At 45.7% G+C, this 17,816-nt stretch overlaps 1 long non-coding RNA gene and 1 pseudogene across 1 annotated transcript; one reads left to right on the top strand and one right to left on the bottom strand.

Moving 5' to 3' along the window:
• The window catches only part of LOC147090066 (uncharacterized), a 66,360-nt pseudogene that overhangs the window by 33,956 nt on the left and 14,588 nt on the right, over positions 1–17,816 (top strand).
• Positions 1,323–7,634, bottom strand: LOC147090067 (uncharacterized). The gene is made up of 2 exons (XR_015075318.1): positions 7,010–7,634; positions 1,323–2,240 (listed from the first exon to the last, which is right to left on the bottom strand). It is a non-coding gene; the product is annotated as an uncharacterized LOC147090067 (long non-coding RNA).

Raw genomic sequence — 17,816 nt, 5'->3', positions numbered from 1 at the left:
TCTAACCCGTGCTGTACCTGCCCTGGGAGTGTTTGATGGGACAGTGTACAGGGAGCTTTACTCTGTATCTAACCCGTGCTGTACCTGCCCTCAGGAGCAAATTTGGCTAGGATAAATAAAATTAAAGAGTTAAATGCGTGGCTCAAAGACTGGTGTGGGAGAAATGGGTTTTGCTTCTTGGGACACTGGCACCAGTACTGGGACAGGAGAGAGCTGTTCCGTTGGGACGGACTTCACTTGGCCAGTGTTGGGACTAGAATCCTAGTGAATCGAATAACTAGGGCTGTAGAGAGGGCTTTAAACTAATTAGTGGGGGGGAGGTTTCAACAGCGAAAAATAAAAATGTCAGCGGAGAAGGCAATAGAGCAAGGTAGCAGTGGGGGAATTAAAAACCAGATCGTGTCAGGAAGGGACAGAATATATAAAGATAAAGGTAAAGTAGTAAAGGGGGTAAAAGCAGGAATAAATTGTCACAAAACATATTTAAAAGCTCTTTATCTGAATGCACGCAGCATTCGTAACAAAATAGACGAGTTGACGGTACAAATAACTACACATGGGTATGATCTGGTGGCCATTACGGAGACATGGTAGCGTGGTGACCATGACTGGGAACTAAACATCCAGGGGTATTTGACTATTAGGAAGGACAGACAGGAAGGAAAAGGAGGTGGGGTGGCTGTGTTAATAAAGGATGGAATCACTGCAATAGTGAGAAATGATATTGGGTCAAAGGATCAGGATAGTGAAACGGTTTGGGTGGAAATAAGGAATAATAAGGGGAAAAAGTCACTAGTGGTCGTAGCCTATAGGCCTCCTAACAGTTGCAACTCTATTGGTCGGATATAACTCATGAAATAGTTGGGGCTTGTAATAAGGGAACAGCTATAATCATGGGAGATTTTAACTTTCATCTTGACTGGACAAATCAAATTGGGCAGGGCAGCCTTGAGGAAGAGGTCACAGAGTGCATTAGGGATGGGTTCCTTGAGCAGTATGTTACTGAACCAACCAGGGGGCAGGCAATCTTAGATCTGGACCTGTGTAATGAGACAAGATTCATAAAAAATGTCCTAGTAAAGGACCCCCTTGGAATGAGTGACCATAACATGGTTGAATTCCAAATTCAGTTGGAGGGTGAGAGAGTTGGATCTCAAAACAGCATACTAAGCTTAAATAAAGGAGACTATGAAGGTATTGTTAACCCCTCGCTTCTGTGAGGAGGATCTACCCCTAACTTGGGGTATCAGGGTTCGCTGCTTTAGGAGACTCAACACGCCAGTCAGTCTATCACTATCTCAGTAATACACAAAATCAGAAACTGTAAAATAAGTAAAGTTTTATTAAGGTACCTGGACTTCACTCTGAGAAACCCAATTGTGTTTGCACACAAGTATGCCTCCCAAAGAGTGAGCCCCTAGACTCACGGGGCTACAATATTTATACATTTTCATAAACTTGCAAGTCGTCATGAGAATACAGAAAACTAGGCGATCACACGCTACACAAGTCATTTGTTTCTTTTTACAGAGTTCTGTTTAAAATTCACTTTTGCTTTCAACAAAATTCGACCATGAGACTGTCTCCAAGTTATCTAAACATTCTGTTCCTGTCCTTTCTTATCTATGTGTACTGCATTCCCACAGTCCTGCATCAGTTTTTTACATTTAAACTATTCACTGCATATCAAGTAGTCCATCATGCTTTGCGAATCATTGGTAAGGCAGTATGGGATTAATCTAGCTTAACATTCCCTCCTTTTATCATTACATGATAACCTCGACCTTTTCTCTACATACTGCACAGGGTGTCAACTATTCCATATATATATATTACATATTTGAAGATTATTCTGCCCCGCCTGGGGTCTCCTCTCCATTGCTTCGGATCTTCTCTTTCGGTGTGCTCAATTAATTCTGCCCCGCCTGGGGTATCCTCTGTTTCTTCTATCTTTCCTGATGTTACCCCGCCTGGGGTCTCCTCTGTCGCTGTTGAGGTTATGTCCATTATGACAAGAGCGGTGATGACAACTTGCAGTGTGAAGCGTGAATCCATTTTGTCTTTCCTTCGACCTTCACTGCGGTATGTGTGGTTAACAGTACTTGATAAGGTCCCTTCCACCTGGGTTCCAGTCCTTTCCGATAGAAGTTCTTTACGAGGACATAATCACCCGGTTTGAGTCGACGACAGGCATCCTCTGGTGTTAGTTTAGTAACAGCTGTTACCTGTTGATGAGACAACTTTAAAGCAGAGGTTAGTGACATACAATAAGACATCATCTGATTGTCCATTACATGAATATCTATTTGTCTGCCGTCTTGGATGGGAGCCGAGAACGGGGTTCTTAAAAGTTTTCCGAAGATAATTTCTGCTGGTGATAATCCTGTCTTTCATTGGTAATTCTTCTGGCCATTTTAATTTGGTTTCTACACAAAGTTTGGCCAATTTTAGCTTTAGGGCTCCATTAGCCCTTTCCACCAGTCCTGCTGATTGTGGATGGAGCGGGCAATGTAAATGCTGTCTAATATTGAGAACATTGCAAAGTTCAGCATTAATTTCTGCAACAAAATGTGGTCCGTTGTCGGAACTCAATTATATTGGCACTCCGAACCTTGGCACAATATCTTTCAGTATTATTTTGCACACAGCCTTTGCGGTATTGTTCCTTGTTGAGAAGGCTTCTATCCATTTACTAAATACATCAATGATAACTAGTACATATTTATATCCATAAGCTGATTCTAATTGTACAAAATCTAACTGTAGTATTTGAAAAGGGACTGTCTGGGATAGGAGTTGTTGCTGTTACTGTTGGTATGGCTTTTCCTGGGTTGTGTTGCTGACATATCAGACAGTGATCAATTGTCTGCTGTGCCACTTTTTCCCAATTTGGGTTGTACCAAGAATTTTCCAATTTGGAGCAACTATCCTTCCCTTTGGGTCGGCATATAGTTGTGTCAAAGGATCCTTTTTACAATTTTCTTTTATCCACTTTTGTTTTTCATTTTCAGGAGCGTTCTCCTGGTGCTTTTGTACATCTTCCAACGATGGGGCACAAGAGGGATACTTCCCTCCCTCCTTTTGTTCCAACTGGGGCATTTGTTTCTGGTCCTCATACATAGCGGCATATTTTGCAGCTTCATCTGCCCATCTATTCCCCTCGGCAACCTGTGTATGTAACCGTGTGTGTGCCTGGTATTTTACTATGGCTAATTCCCCGGTAGTAATACTGCCTGTGTCAATCTTTCTACCTGTACTTGGTTCAATATGGGAGTTCCAGATGTGGTCAGAAAACCCTTCCTTTTCCATATTATTCCGAAATCATGCACTAATCCGAAGGCATATCTTGAGTCCGTATAAATATTTACTTTCATCCCTTCTGATAATTCGTATGCTCTTGCTAGTGCGTGTAATTCTGCTTTCTATGCTGACCAATGATTTGGAAGTTTACCTGATTCTACCACATTTGGTGATTCTATAATTGCGTATCCTATCTGTCCTTCACCTGTATCTGATCTAGAGGCTGATCCATCCACAAAGTACTCATGGTCTGGGGTATTCAAAGGCACGTCCTTTAAATCAGGTCTAATTATTGTTTGGGTCTCAATTTTTGTTACACAGTCATGTATTGGTTCACCTACATGTTCTGTGGGTTAATCTCATATCTACTTATCCTTGCCGACGTCATGTGCTGTGTGGATAATTTGTTCAGTAATCGGTAGTAGTCACATACAACCTAAATAGTCTATCATACATTGGTCTTCCTACGGGTGGGGCTTCTCTTAAGGCTTGTTGTAAAGAATTAAACGCATCTCTTTGTGCTTCTGATAGAACGAACGGTTCTCTAACCTGTGATCCTGTTAGTATAGTTAGGGGCCTCGTATGTTTAGTGATTTCTGGTATTCATCTGTCCTGCAGAAATGTATTAATCCTAAAAATGCTCGTATTCCTCTTTTAGTGGTAGGTTCCGGATGTTGGGATATTGTTTGGGTCCTTTCTGAGAGCAGGACTTTTTCATCTGGTGTCAGAATGTGCCCTAAGTATGTTACATGCTTTTTGCAAAATTGAATCTTTGCTTTTGATACTACATACCCTTCCCTTGACAAATGGTTCAAAATGAATTTTGTATCTATTTGACAATCCATTGCTGTTGCCGGTACTGAGCTGAAGCCAATAATCCCCCAATCTCGCCAACGTTTGAGTGATAATTTCATCATCCTTTGATGCTTCATCGTATGGCAATTGTTCAAAAGCTTGTTTCGTAATTAACATATCCTGCTCTACTTTATCCACAGCTGCCGTCGCGTCTTTAGCCGATTTCTCAGCCATCGGGTACATTCTCATTTCGTAATTCATTGCACATTGCACATTAGTTGACACACACACGCACCATGCAACTTCAATCACAACTTCTAGCCGCAGTCATGATCGCGAGAGAGAGAGAGAGAGAGAGAGAGCGCAGCCTGTGACCTCGAAGAGGGAAGCACAGGCTTTTAAAGGGACAGCACACTGAAGATGAATGAGCACACACTCGGCAGGTTTTTTATTATTCTTAACTACATCTTACACTCTCAATCACTTTCCTTTAATTACCATTCATATCTCATTCATGAGTCCTGGAGAAACTTTACTGTCCAGTACAATATTTAAGATAGAAAACATAGATCAAACGTTCTCACTTGATCCAAGTTATTAACACTTTTTTATTTATCATTATTTTAGAGGATATTTTATTTTCCCAAAAGTAACCCAATATATATAGTGCCTGAGTCCATTTCGTCATTTCAAAATTATCCCAAAATCCAAACAGCAGTATTATTGTACCGGCAGGTTTTGTCAATGTTCAATTTCATTTCTATCAATTTATCCTCCATTTCCAATTTCAGAAACAAGTAATTCTCAGGCTAGGTAGCTTACACAGTGTTTTAACATTAGTGACAGAAGTGCTGCAATTAGTTTACAAGGTAACTTCCATATAACAAAAGAAAGAAGAGACTCCATTGTGACTCTGCTTAGAGCCCAAGGTTAAGTTATCAAATCATAAATTCCTTCTGTCACTGGGGAAATATTAACTTAAAATTAAGAAACTTAAATTATTTAACATCCAATATCTTTAAACGTCATACTAAAGTTGGGTTAACTCCTTTGCAGGATTCTAAGAAGGTGGAGCAAAACATTATCAAATGCACGTCATTACGTTACTTCACGTAAACTTAAAAAAACTTTCCCGATCGAAAAAGACAGTTGTGTTTTTACACTTTAACCAAACATGAACACGGAGGTAATATGGACAAAGATGGGATTGAGCAACATTCACAAGCTAAGTATTATTCAATGCGGTCTACACAAATTCACACCAACCAGAATTTCACCGTGGCCACAATGAAAGTTTGGTTTTAATAGGTTAATTAACCTCATAACTCCAATTTAATCCAGATCTTGTAAACATTCAAATTAATTTTCTTCCAAGCACATCGGCAACTGTAACTTTAAGGCAGAAGCCCATCTTTTGTAAAACTGTGAACAAACAAATAAAACCAAATAGCGCACTCTCGCAGAAAACAGTAAATGACATCATATTTCCTTATTGTCCTTTCTTCAGATGTCTTTCCAAAATACTGTAAAAACATGGAGTATAACTGGAGAAAATTAGTCTTTCACATTTAAACAAATCAAATCAAACTGCTTTAGAAGATTTCACCAGAGCAACCGCGACTCCAAGGTCAAATCTTAGACTGAAACTTAATCTTTTGAAAAACAAACTTTTTGTTGTTCTTCTCAGTTTTTACACACCAGCTTAATTTAAATTGTAGTTCAAAGGTCTTTTTCAATTCTTGGGGCAAAATCTTATTCGCACATTCTTAAAACTTCCAAAATCAAATCAAAATGCTTTTAACACAGAGAAGTGGGCGGAGCTAAAACACACATAACAGAATCTTTCTGTTAAAGACAGACTTTTCAGACAAAAATACTATAACATCTTAAACATTCATAGTCAGGAAAACAGTCACACTTTAACACACACTGAAATTACAGCATATTTTTTAAGGATCCTTTCACTCAGCAAATCTTGTTTTTTATTTGTCCCGGCACAGATGTTAATAACTTCCATGTCGGTAAAACTTTAAGTTTATTTTTTTTTTCCCCTTTTTTTTCAATTATTATATCCAACGGAGTTTTCGAACCCCCCGATCTCCATCAATTTACTATTTCCTCCCCCCATCTTTTTCCCCTTTTTCTTATTTTGTTCAATTATTATATTTCCTGCCCCCATTTTCCAATTTTTTCCTTATACGTACTTGATTTATTCCAATTTTGTACGTACTTGATCCAACCTGTTCAACGCGCCTTTAACCTGTTTATGGGACTACGAACCCAAAGGCCTTTAACCTGTTTATGGGACTACGAACCCAAAGGACTTTAACCTGTTTATGGGACTACGAACCCAAAGGACTTTAACCTGTTTATGGGACTACGAACCCAAAGGACTTTAACCTTTTTATGGGACTACAAACCCAAAGGCCTTTAACCTGTTTATGGGACTACGAACCCAAAGGACTTTAACCTTTTTATGGGACTACAAACCCAAAGGCCTTTAACCTTTTTATGGGACTACAAACCCAAAGGCCTTTAACCTTTTTATGGGACTACGAACCCAAAGGCCTTTAACCTGTTTATGGGACTACGAACCCAAAGGCCTTTAACCTGTTTATGGGACTACGAACCCAAAGGCCTTTAACCTGTTTATGGGACTACGAACCCAAAGGCCTTTAACCTGTTTATGGGACTACGAACCCAAAGGACTTTAACCTTTTTATGGGACTCACACCCAAAGGCCTTTAACCTACCATATGCTTTATCTGACTTTGCGGTTTAGGGTAATCTGACTTTGAGAAAGTGTTATCTTCCGAATTCCTACCTAAAGGATTCCGTCAGCACTAGGCCAGGATCATCAGCGAATGCGCCAAGTCACTTCGTAACAGACAGAGCAAAAAGGTAAAAATCTTACCTGTGGCCACTTAGTTGCTCAGTCGTCCGAAAGCGACTCGTCAGCCTAGACCGCTGTGGTTTGGACCGAAGTGCTTTGGAATCCCATCCTCGTCGCCAGAATTGTTAACCCCTCGCTTCTGTGAGGAGGATCAACCCCAAACTTGGGGAATCAAGGTTCGCTGCTTTAGGAGACTCAACACGCCGGTCAGTCTATTGTCACTTTCTCAGTAATACACAAAGTCAGAAACTGTAAAATAAGTAAAGTTTTATTCCGGTCACCGGTACTGGACTTCACTCTGAGAAACCCTTTGTGTTTGCCCACAAGGAAGCATCCTCTAGAGTGCGCCCCTAGACTCACGGGGCTACAATATTTATACATTTTCATAAATTGCAAGTCATCATGAGAATACAGAAAACTAGGCGATCACACGCTACACAAGTCATTTGTTTCTTTTTACAGAGTTCTGTTTAAAATTCACTTTAGCTTTCAACAAAATTCGGCCCTGAGACTGTCTCTACTCTGTTCTATAAACATTCTGTTTCATCCTTTCTTATCTATGTGTATTGCATTCCCACAGTCCTGTATCAGCTTTTTACATTTAAACCATTCACTGTATGTCAAGTAGTCCATCATGCTTTGCGAATCATTGCTAAGGCAGTATGGGATTAATCCAGCTTAACAGCAGAGAATTCCACAGGTTCACCACTCTCTGGGTGAAGAAATTCCTCCTCATTTCAGTTCTAAATGGCTTACCCCTTATCCTATGACCCCTGGTTCTGGACTCCCCAGCCATCAGAAACATCCTTCCTGCATCTAGTCTGTCCAGACCTGACAGAATTTTATAGGTTTCGATGAGATCCCCTCACAATCTTCTAAACTCCAGTGAGTATAAGCCCAATTGACACAATCTCTCCTCATATGTTATTCCTGCCATCCCAGGTATCAGCCTTGTGAATCTTCACTGCACTCCCTCCATGGCAAGAACGTCCTTCCTCAGGTAAGGTGACCAAAACTGCACACAATACTCAAGGTGCGGTCTCACCAAGGCCCCGTACAACTGTAGCAAGACATCCTTGGTCCTGTACTCGAACCCTCTTGCTACGAAGGCCAACATACCATTTGCCTTCTTAACCGCCTGCTGCACCTGCATGCTTACCTTCAGTGACTGGTGCACAAGAACACCCAGGTCTCGTTGCACTTCCCCTTCTCTCAATCTATTGCCATTCAAATAATAATCTGCCTTCCTGTTTTTGCCACCAGAGTGGATAACCTCACATTTATCCACATTATAGTGCATTTGCCATGTTTCTGCCCAATCACCCAACCTGTCTAAAGCGAACGACCCCCTCGACCACCCGCTGCCTGGACCAGTTGATGGCAGTTGAGTGTAAGTGAGACACTACAGTTCAGTCTATGACACCCACAAGTTGTGTACTCAAACAGAGCAAGCTTGGGGTTTGATGTGGTAGAGTAAGAAAAGGCCCGAAAATTAAACAGTCTGGAACAGAACATCAATTTGTCTTCTCTTATCATGGAGAAATCAAATATTTGACACACTGTGTGTTTGAAACAAAGCTTATTTATTCACTGAAATAACAACAGAAAATGCTGGAAATACTCAGCAGGCCAGGCAGCATCCGCGGAGAGAGAAACAGAGTTAACGTTTCAGGTCTGGGACCCTTCATCAGAACTGGAAAAAGCTGGAGATGTAACAGATATTACTAAGGTAAGAGGCAGGTAAGTTATCCTGGGTGGATCTGAAACACGAAGGGTGGAAGTTCAGTTGGAATCCACGTGGAATAAGTTGGAACCGGAGACAGTTGCTGAGGAAAGAGATGTGGCTGTGAAACCGAGTCTTGGAAAATGTTGCAAATGGGGATGGCAAAATCATACAGCATGAAAAATGGGAGTAAGGGTTAAAGTCTGAAATTGTTGAACTCAATGTTGAGTCCAGAAGGCTGTAACGTGCCTAATCGAAAGATGAGGTGCTGTTCCTCGAGCTTTATTCACTATTTAAACAGAATATTAATCTCCAGCGCAGATACAGGAGTTATTAAGATCAGCAGAAACAAACCATGACCACTAGAATGAACATGGTTCAGTCCTCAATCTGATCACAGTAAATCATGTTCCATTCACTAATCTGGTCTTTTACCCAGCATTCCCCGCGGTGGACCACGTGCCGCACCCAGGCTACAAGAGCCCAGTGCGCAGGCGCAGGAGGGGCCGGTATATTGAGCATGCGCAGTGCGTTACTGGAGATGGAGAGGAGCTGAAGCCGGGAGCGCGATGGTGCAGCGGGTAAAAATCACGACGGAGGGGAGTAATGGACCGGTAGGTGGGTGGGGAGGCTTCATAAACAACTCGTGCAGGAGGCAAGCCCCGAATAATAAGCTGAAGATCCCGTGTTTGCAGTTACGGGGATTTCTTCCCCTTACAGGCCCAGGTTAACGGCAGCCATCTTTGTAAAGGAGAGCGGAAAGTTTCAGTGCGACGTCACCCTATGCCTGAGCCAAAGAGCCATCTTTGTAAAGGAGAGCGGAAAGTTTCAGTGCGACATCACCCGATGCCTGAGACAAAGAGCCTTGTGTCGAATGCGGGGAATAAAGGCCCACAGCCGCCCCGGGCCCTGAACAAGGGACTGGAGAGACTCGCTGCCCTGCGGATCAGACAATCAGCCGGCGCTAGTCCCGCCCCTCGGGCTCCCCGATTGGTTGGAGTACCCGTCGCCGGCTCGCTCCTCCAGCCCCGCCCACTGGGTGCCGCAAGCCCCGTCCCTCGGGCTCCCCGATTGGTTGGAGGACCCGCCGCCCGTTCGCTCCTCAAGCCCCGCCCCGCTCGCTCCCTATTGGTGGGAAGCTGCTGTCAATCAGGCCGCGGGCTGGGGTGACGTGCCCCGAGGAGATCATGTGCACCGTACAAGTGCCGCCGCTCGGTCCGGGGCCTCGCGGACTCTGAGGTTTTTCTATTTCTCTCCCGATCCACCCCGCGCCATTCTCCACCCAATCGGAGCGGAGAAAACTCACTTCACGTCACCGATCGCGACTCTGGAACTGACACCAAGGCCTTTCGCCGGAATGGCCCCGCGCCAACTCCGTCCGGCAGGATCCGAGTGTGCAGGCGCAGCTCCGAGTGGGGGAGGGGGGTTGGTCTCCTCTGGGCATGCGCGGTCATTACCTTAGTGACCGGGAGGGGTCGCTGTGCCGGAGTCGGCCCAAACTGCCGCTCCCTGTGCGCATGCGCGGACTCTCGGCTGTCAATCAACCAACCGCCACAAGAGGTCGCTGGTGAGACCAGTGAAGAAAGAAAGACTTGCATTTATACAGCGCCTTTCACCACCACCGGACGTCCCAAAGTGCTTTACAGCCAATGAAGTACTTTTGCAGTGTAGTCACTGTTGTAATGTAGGAAATGCGGCAGTCAGTTAGTGCACAGCAAGCTCCCACAAACAGCACTGTGATAATGACCAGATAATCTATCATTTTTTATGTTGATTGAGGGATAAACATTGGCTCGGACACTGGGGATAATTCCCCTGCTCTTTCCCACATTACAACAGTGACTACTTCATTGTAGTACTTCATTGGCTTTAAAGCACTTTAGGATATCTGGTGGCACTATATAAATGCAAGTCTTTCTTTCCTGAAATAATGCCATGGGATCTTTTACATCCACCTGAGAGAGCAAACAGGGCCTCAATTTAACATCTCATCCGAAAGACGGCACCTCCGACAGTGCCGCACTCCCTCAGCACTGCACTGGAGTGTCAGCCTGGATTTTTGTGCTCAAGTCTCTGGAGTGGGACTATGAACCCACAACTTTCTGACTCAGAGTTGAGAGTGCTACCCACTGCGCCACTGGCTGACACTAAAGAGCAAGCAGTTCTGACGAATGGTCATCGACCTGAAACGTTAACTCTGTTTCTCTCTCCACAGATGCTGCCTGACCTGCTGAGTATTTCCAGCATTTTCTGTTTTTCTTAAAGAAACGAGGGAGTGATTGCTGACGGGAAGAATGTTGGGTTGTCCTGCGCATGCGCACCTCCCTGGCGGCTGAGGCGAAACACCGACTCGCCCCCACCTGAGCCGCTCACGCGTACCAGATGTTGCGGCTCCGCATGCACGCCCGATGTTCCAACCGCGGGGTTTTGTGTGCTGAGCATGCGCGTTGCGGACCGATCGGGATGGGCGATTGTAGAGCAGGAGGGAGAGCGCGGGGGCCATGAGCACATGCGCGGGACTCAGTCAACAGAGCACTTTCTGCAGAGCCGGGGCCTTGTGGGTATTACAGCCGCCATTACTGCTGATCCTTTCAACCAACCTGTGCAGCAGCTGGGGCCTGAAAATCAGCTTCACTGCCCCTAGGTTCGGAAAGGGGAAAATTAAACAACAGTTTACCTCTGATCCTTTTCTGATCTCAATTAACAGGGTTATCGAAGTGGAGCAGTTACAGGCGGGAAGCTCAGACCAAACATCACGTCAAGATCTGACAGAGTCGCTGGATTCATCAGGACCTGAATATCATCGGCCTTTGCACATGGAAGGAGAGAGCAGGGATCGCAACGCAGACAAACCGCACACGTGTTCAGTGTGTGGACTCGGATTCAGCCGATCGCCTGACCTGGTGAGACATGTGCACCGTCACACCGGGGAGAAACCGGGTAAAGGTGGGGACGGCGGGAAGGGCTTCAGTTCCCTGTCTGCATTGGAAGTTCAACGGCGCAGTCACCCCAGGGACAGTCCGTTCACCTGGTCCGTGTGTGGAAAGGGATTTGTTTGTTCATCCCACCTGCAAACACACCAGGGAGTTCACACTGAGGAGAGACCATTTCAGTGTCCTGACTGTGGGAAGAGCTTTAAAAGTGCTCAGTATCTGAAGGGACACCAACTTGTCCACACTGATGAGAGACCATTTCAATGTTCTGACTGTGGGAAGAGCTTTAAAAGCCCCAGGGAACTGAAGGGACACCAGCTTGTTCACACTGACGAGAGACCCGTTAAATGTTCTGACTGTGGGAAGAGCTTTAAAAGGCCCCAGGAGCTGAAGGGACACTGGCTCCTACACACTGGGGAGAGGCCGTTCACCTGCTCTGTGTGTGGGAAGGGATTCACTCGGTCATCCCTCCTACTGACACACCAGCGAGTTCACACTGGGGAGAGGCCGTTCACCTGCTCTGTGTGTGGGAAGGGATTCACTCGGTCACCCCACCTACTGACACACCAGCGAGTTCACACTGGGGAGAGGCCGTTCACCTGCTCCGTGTGTGGGAAGGGATTCATTCAGTCATCCCACCTGCTGACACATCAGCGAGTTCACACTGACGAGAGGCCCTTTAAATGTTCTGACTGTGGGAAGAGCTTTAAAAGCTCCGGGGAGTTGAAGAGACACCAACACCGACACACTGGGGAGAGGCCGTTCGCCTGCTCCGTGTGTGGGAAGGGATTCATTCAGTCATCCAACCTGCTGAGACATCAGCGAGTTCACACTGGGGAGAGCCTGTTCACCTGCTCCGTGTGTGGGAAGGGATTCACTCAGTCATCCAACCTGCTGAGACATCAGCGAGTTCACACTGACGAGAAGCCCTTTAAATGTTCTGACTGTGGGAAGAGCTTTAAAAGCTCTAAGAACCTTAAGGGACACCAGCGTGTTCACACTGATCATAGAATCTAACAGCACAGAAGGAGGTGATTCGGCCCATCCTGTCTGTGCCGGCTCTTTGAAAGAGCTGTCCAATTTAGTCCCAAACCCCAGCTTTATCCCCGGAACTCTGCAAACTAGTCCTCTTCAAGGACTCGTCCAATTACTGTTTGAAAGTTCCTGTGGAACCTGATTCCAGCATCCTTTCAGATGGTGCGTTCCAGATCTGAACAACCCTCTGTATGAAAACAATTCTCCTCATTTCCCCTCTAGTTCTTTTAGCAACTATTTTAAATCTGTGACCTTTGGTTACCGACCCACTTGCCAAAGTGAACAGTTTCTCCCTACTTGCTCGATCAAATCCCCTCATCATTTTTAACACCTCTATTAGGTCTCCTCTTAACCTTCTCTGCTCTAAGGGGAACAATCCCAGCTTCTCCAGTCTCTCCACATAACTGAAGTCCCTCATCCTTGGTACCATCCTGGTCAACCTCCTCTGCACCCTTTCCAAGGCCTTGACATCCTTCCTAAAGTGTGGTGCCCAGAACTGTACACAAGACTCCAGCTGAGGCCAAAACCCTGCAGCTGTACAAAACCCTGGTTAGACCACACCTGGAGCACTGTGAGCAGTTCTGGGCATCACACCTTAGGAAGGATATATTGGCCTTGGAGGGAGTGCAGCGTAGGTTTACCAGAATGATACCTGGACTTCAAGGGTTAAGTTACGAGGAGGGATTACACAAATTAGGGTTGTATCCCCTGGAATTTAGAAAGTTAAGGGGTGATCTGATCGAAGTTTTCAGGATATTAAGGGGAACGGATAGGGTAGATAGAGAGAAACTATTTCTGCTGGTTGGGGATTCTAGGACTGGGGCCATAGTCTTAAAAATTAGAGCCAGACCTTTCAGGAGTGAAATTAGGAAACACTTCTACACACAAAGGGTGGTAGAGGTTTGAAACTCTCTTCCGCAAACAGCAATTGATGCTCGATCAATTGTTCATTTTCAATCTGAGATTGATAGGTTTTTGTTAACCAAAGATATTAAGGGATATGGGCCAAAGGCGAGTGTATGGAGTTAGGTCACAGATCAGCCATGATCTCATTGAATGGCGGAACAGGCTTGAGGGGCTGAATGGCCTCCTCCTGTCCTATGTTCCTAACTAGTGATTTGTAAAGGTTTAGTGTAACTTCCTTGTTTTTGTATTCAATGGCACTATTTACAAAGCCAAGTATCCCATACGCTTCCTGAACCACCTCACCAACTTGCCGTGGCACTTTCAAAGACTTGTGAATATGGACCCCCAGGTCCCTCTGCTCTTGCACCCCCTCAAACTAGTCCCATTTAGATTATACGGCCTCTCCCTGTTGTTTCTCCCAAAGTGCATCACTTCACACTTATCCTCATTTAATTTCATCTGCCTTGTGTCTGTTCATTTCACAGTCTGTCTCTGTCCTTCTGAAGTCTGCTACTACTACACTCACAGAACTTGGCAACATAGTAAATAGTATCATCCGTAAACTTTGAAATTGTACACCTATACCCAAGTCCAGGTCAGTTATATATAACAAGAAAAGCAATGGTCCTAATCCCGACCCCTGGGGGAGCCCACTGCATACCTCCCGCCAGTCAGAAAAACATCCCTCAGCACTGCTCACTGCCTCCTCTCCCTTAGCCAATTATATACCCAAATTACCATCAGCCCTTTAATTCCCTGTGCTTCTATTTTCAGAGTAAGTCTCTTATGTGGTATTTTATCAAATGCCTTTTGAAAGTCCATATATACAACATCTGCTGCACTACCTTCATCAACCCTCTGTTACTTCATCAGAGAACTCAATCAGGTTAATCAGACACGATTTACCTTTAACAAATCCATACTGGCTGCCCCTTATTAATCTATGCTTCTCCAAGTGAGAATTAATTTTGTCCTTGACAATGGTCCATAGTCGTTCACCCACCACTGTAGGGGCCGCAAAATCCCCTCAGCCGCCGAAGATCGGGAAATATTAATCCACATCGTAGACGAAGACTCCCAGGGTATAAAGATTAAGCCCAGGAAGTCCTCTGCCCCCTTTTTTGTCTCTTACTCTTTGGACTGCAGGTGAGCAAGGTTTTGACCCACTAGCAAGACAATCTAGTGAGAAGTAAAGGGGTGGTAATTTAAGGGAAATGTTGCTAAGATTGTACGGTTAACATTGTAGCCATTTATCCCTCGTTTTTGCCGTCTGCCTTCCCCTGTTAAGCAATTTTACCGTGATTACTTTGATCGTGTGGTGTAGTTTCTTAAGTTTCAATAAAATTTGACTTTCTTGCATCCAGACCATTTGTCCGTTTTTAATATATCATTAATTATAAGTTCCTCCAGTCAGAACTGGAGGGGGGCGGGGGTTTTAGCGATTCGAAACCGCTGATTGGAATTGGCCACAGTGCAGTGGCAAAGGCTGCCTGACCAGGTAAATTACCGTAAACCAGGTAAAGGATGACCACCTACACCACTGACATTAGACTGATTGGCCTGTCGTTACCAGGTTTATCCCTCTTCCCCTTTTTTTAAACAGGGTGTAACATTTGCAATCCTCCAGTCTTCTGGCACCACTCCCATATATCTGAGGAAGATTGTGGTCGGAGCTTCTGCTATCTCCACCCTAGCTTCCCTCAGCAATCTAGGATGCATCCACCTGGACTGGGTGACTTGTTAACTTTGAGTGATGACAACCTATTTAGCACCTCCTTTCTATCCATTTTTATCCAATTTCTCTACTCCCCCCCTCCTCTACTACGACATTAACTTCATCCTCTTCTTTTGTGAAGACAGATGCTAAGTACTCATTCAGTACCTCAGCCACGCCCTCTGCCTCCGTATGATGAGCTCCTATTTGGTCCCTAATCGGCCCCACCATTCCTTTAACTATCCTTTTACTTTTCATATGTTTATAAAAGATTTTTGGGTTCCCTTTTACATTACCCACTAATCTTTTCTTGTCTTCTCTCCCTTGGGTCAGCTGGGGCTCAGTGGGAGCACTCTCTAGGTGGGAGGGGCTAGGAGTGAGCCAGGTGTGACTGGTTGCCTAATTGCAGTTGGGAGTTGGAGGAAGTTTTGTAAAAAGTTGGTGGAGGGTTTTGGGGTGTTGTTTTCAGGTTTTAGGGCCTTTTTGGCGCACAAAAAACAGCCAGATGGCTGCTGAGGGGTCCGGAGTGCCGGGCCCCTCAGAGGACAATATTCCCGAGAGGAATTTTATTAGGGAAGAAACTGTGCTGGGAAGGGGGAAAAAAAGGCCCAAAGATTTGGGCCGGGACCTCAGGAGGTTTGGTAAAGAAAATACGGTGGTGGTGCAATGTGAAGATAAGAAGATTCGAGCCTGGGATATAATCCAGGCGGTTCATGAGGACTGTGGTGAGGGAAGCTGTTTTGCCTGCCGACCAAAACCAAATGTGGGATTTGAGGTGACGGTCAGTGGCCGTGAGGAGGTGGAAAAACTGCTGCTCAGTCTGAAAGTTGGGAAGAAATTTTTGGAGGTGACTCTGCTATATTCAGAGGAGGTGGTGGTTTCATTTTTGAACTTGCCTGTGTACATCGAGGACGAAGTGCTGAGCAAAAAGTTGGAGTCGTGGGACATTAAAATCTGTTCCGAAATAGAGGAGGTACTATCCGGGAACACGGGTAGCAGACGGAACCCGGTATGTAAAGGTGCGGTTCCCAGAGGGGGTGAGGTCTTTGCCTTACAGTATGAAGTTCGAGACACTGGAAGGAGTACAGTACTTTCGTGTGCTGCACGATAACCAAGTAAAGGTGTGTTACTATTGTCTGGGACATGACCATCTCGTAAGAAACTGTCCTGATTTGTATTGTTACAATTGCGGTGAGTCGGGACATATCGCGCGGAGCTGCAAGGCGGAGAGCTGTGGGGTGTGTCGTAAAGGCCCCACCCGCTGTGAGTGTGTGGCAGAAGGGAGTGAAATGAGTGATGAGGAGATGGGAGAAGGAGTAGGAGAGGAGTGTGGAACGGCCGGAGGTGCGGTGCAGTCGGAGGACACAGCCGGTAAAATGAAGGAAAAAGGAGCACAGGAAGAGGTAGAGGTTGGCGGAGCGGAGATCGAGATGGAGATGGCGGAAAACACGGCGAGTGCTATGGAGGAGAATAAAGACAGCAGCGGGCAGCAAGGGTCGAGTGCAGACTCGAGCCTTAGTGCAGTTCGGCTCCCCCTGGGGAGTCTGGTGTCTGCGGGGGGAGGGGAGGCAGGAGCGGGGTGTGTGGTGGAAGTGAGTGCTCCAGGGAGAGGCGGGGAGTCGGATATTTTGGTGAGCGGGAGGGGGCAGGGCGGGGAGAGGGTGCAAGAGGCAGGAGCCTTAAAGGGACAGCAGAATGGGATCGGCGAGATAGAGACGTCAGAAGGGAACAATTTAGGTGCGCCATTGTCCCATGGAGTGAGGGAACAAGGTGCAAGGGTCAGAGGTAGAGACGTGGTCGAAGGGGGCGGCACAGTGGGAGAAACTGCGATAGCAGGAAGACTCTCACTGGGAGATGAAGTATCTGACGGGGAGCAGGATTATGTATCTGACAGAGAGCAGGCACAGGGGGTTGCAGAAGAGCTTGAGTGTGAGGAATTAGAGGGGGACAGAGACATGGAAGCCGGGGATGGGGTGGCATCATGTTGAAAGGGAAAGGTCAGTGAGGGGCAGAAGGAGGGAGGAAGGCCAGCTTCTGGACCCAAACTTAAGGCAAGGAAGAGGCTGAAACAGCAGGGAGGGGTCAAACAGGAGGGGAAAAAGAGTCGGAGGCTGCAGGAAAAGCAACAGCTGCCCGAAAAGTTGAGAAGGAGCATGAGAGGAGGGAAGAGCCAGAGATTAAATGATGGGGAGACTATTGGGCATACTTCCCTTCTTTGGAGCCATGATTACATTGGCCTCGATCAATGTGAACGGACTGAGGGGTGAGAAGAAATTGCAGCAGTTGTTGCAGGGTTTTAAAGGCACGGACTTGTTGTGTCTGCAAGAAATCTTTTGGGATGAGGATATTCTCGAAAGAGCTCAGAAGGTTTGGAAGGGAGAGGTGTTTGCAAGTTGTGCAAACAATAACCGTAGAGGGGTGGCTGTTTTGGTGAGTCCGTCCGTAGAAGAGAACGTTGCCTTGGTGGACAAGGACACTGAGGGGAGATTTTTACGGCTAAGGGTAAAATTGGAGGGA

This window comes from Somniosus microcephalus, unplaced genomic scaffold (assembly GCF_052327205.1).
Source record: "Somniosus microcephalus isolate GS21.2 unplaced genomic scaffold, FLI_Smic_1.0 unresolved_chr4, whole genome shotgun sequence".
In the NCBI taxonomy this organism is placed as follows: Eukaryota; Metazoa; Chordata; class Chondrichthyes; order Squaliformes; family Somniosidae; genus Somniosus; species Somniosus microcephalus.
The sequence above is the reverse complement of the archived record's forward strand: the minus strand, read 5'-3'. Positions and strand labels throughout refer to the sequence as shown.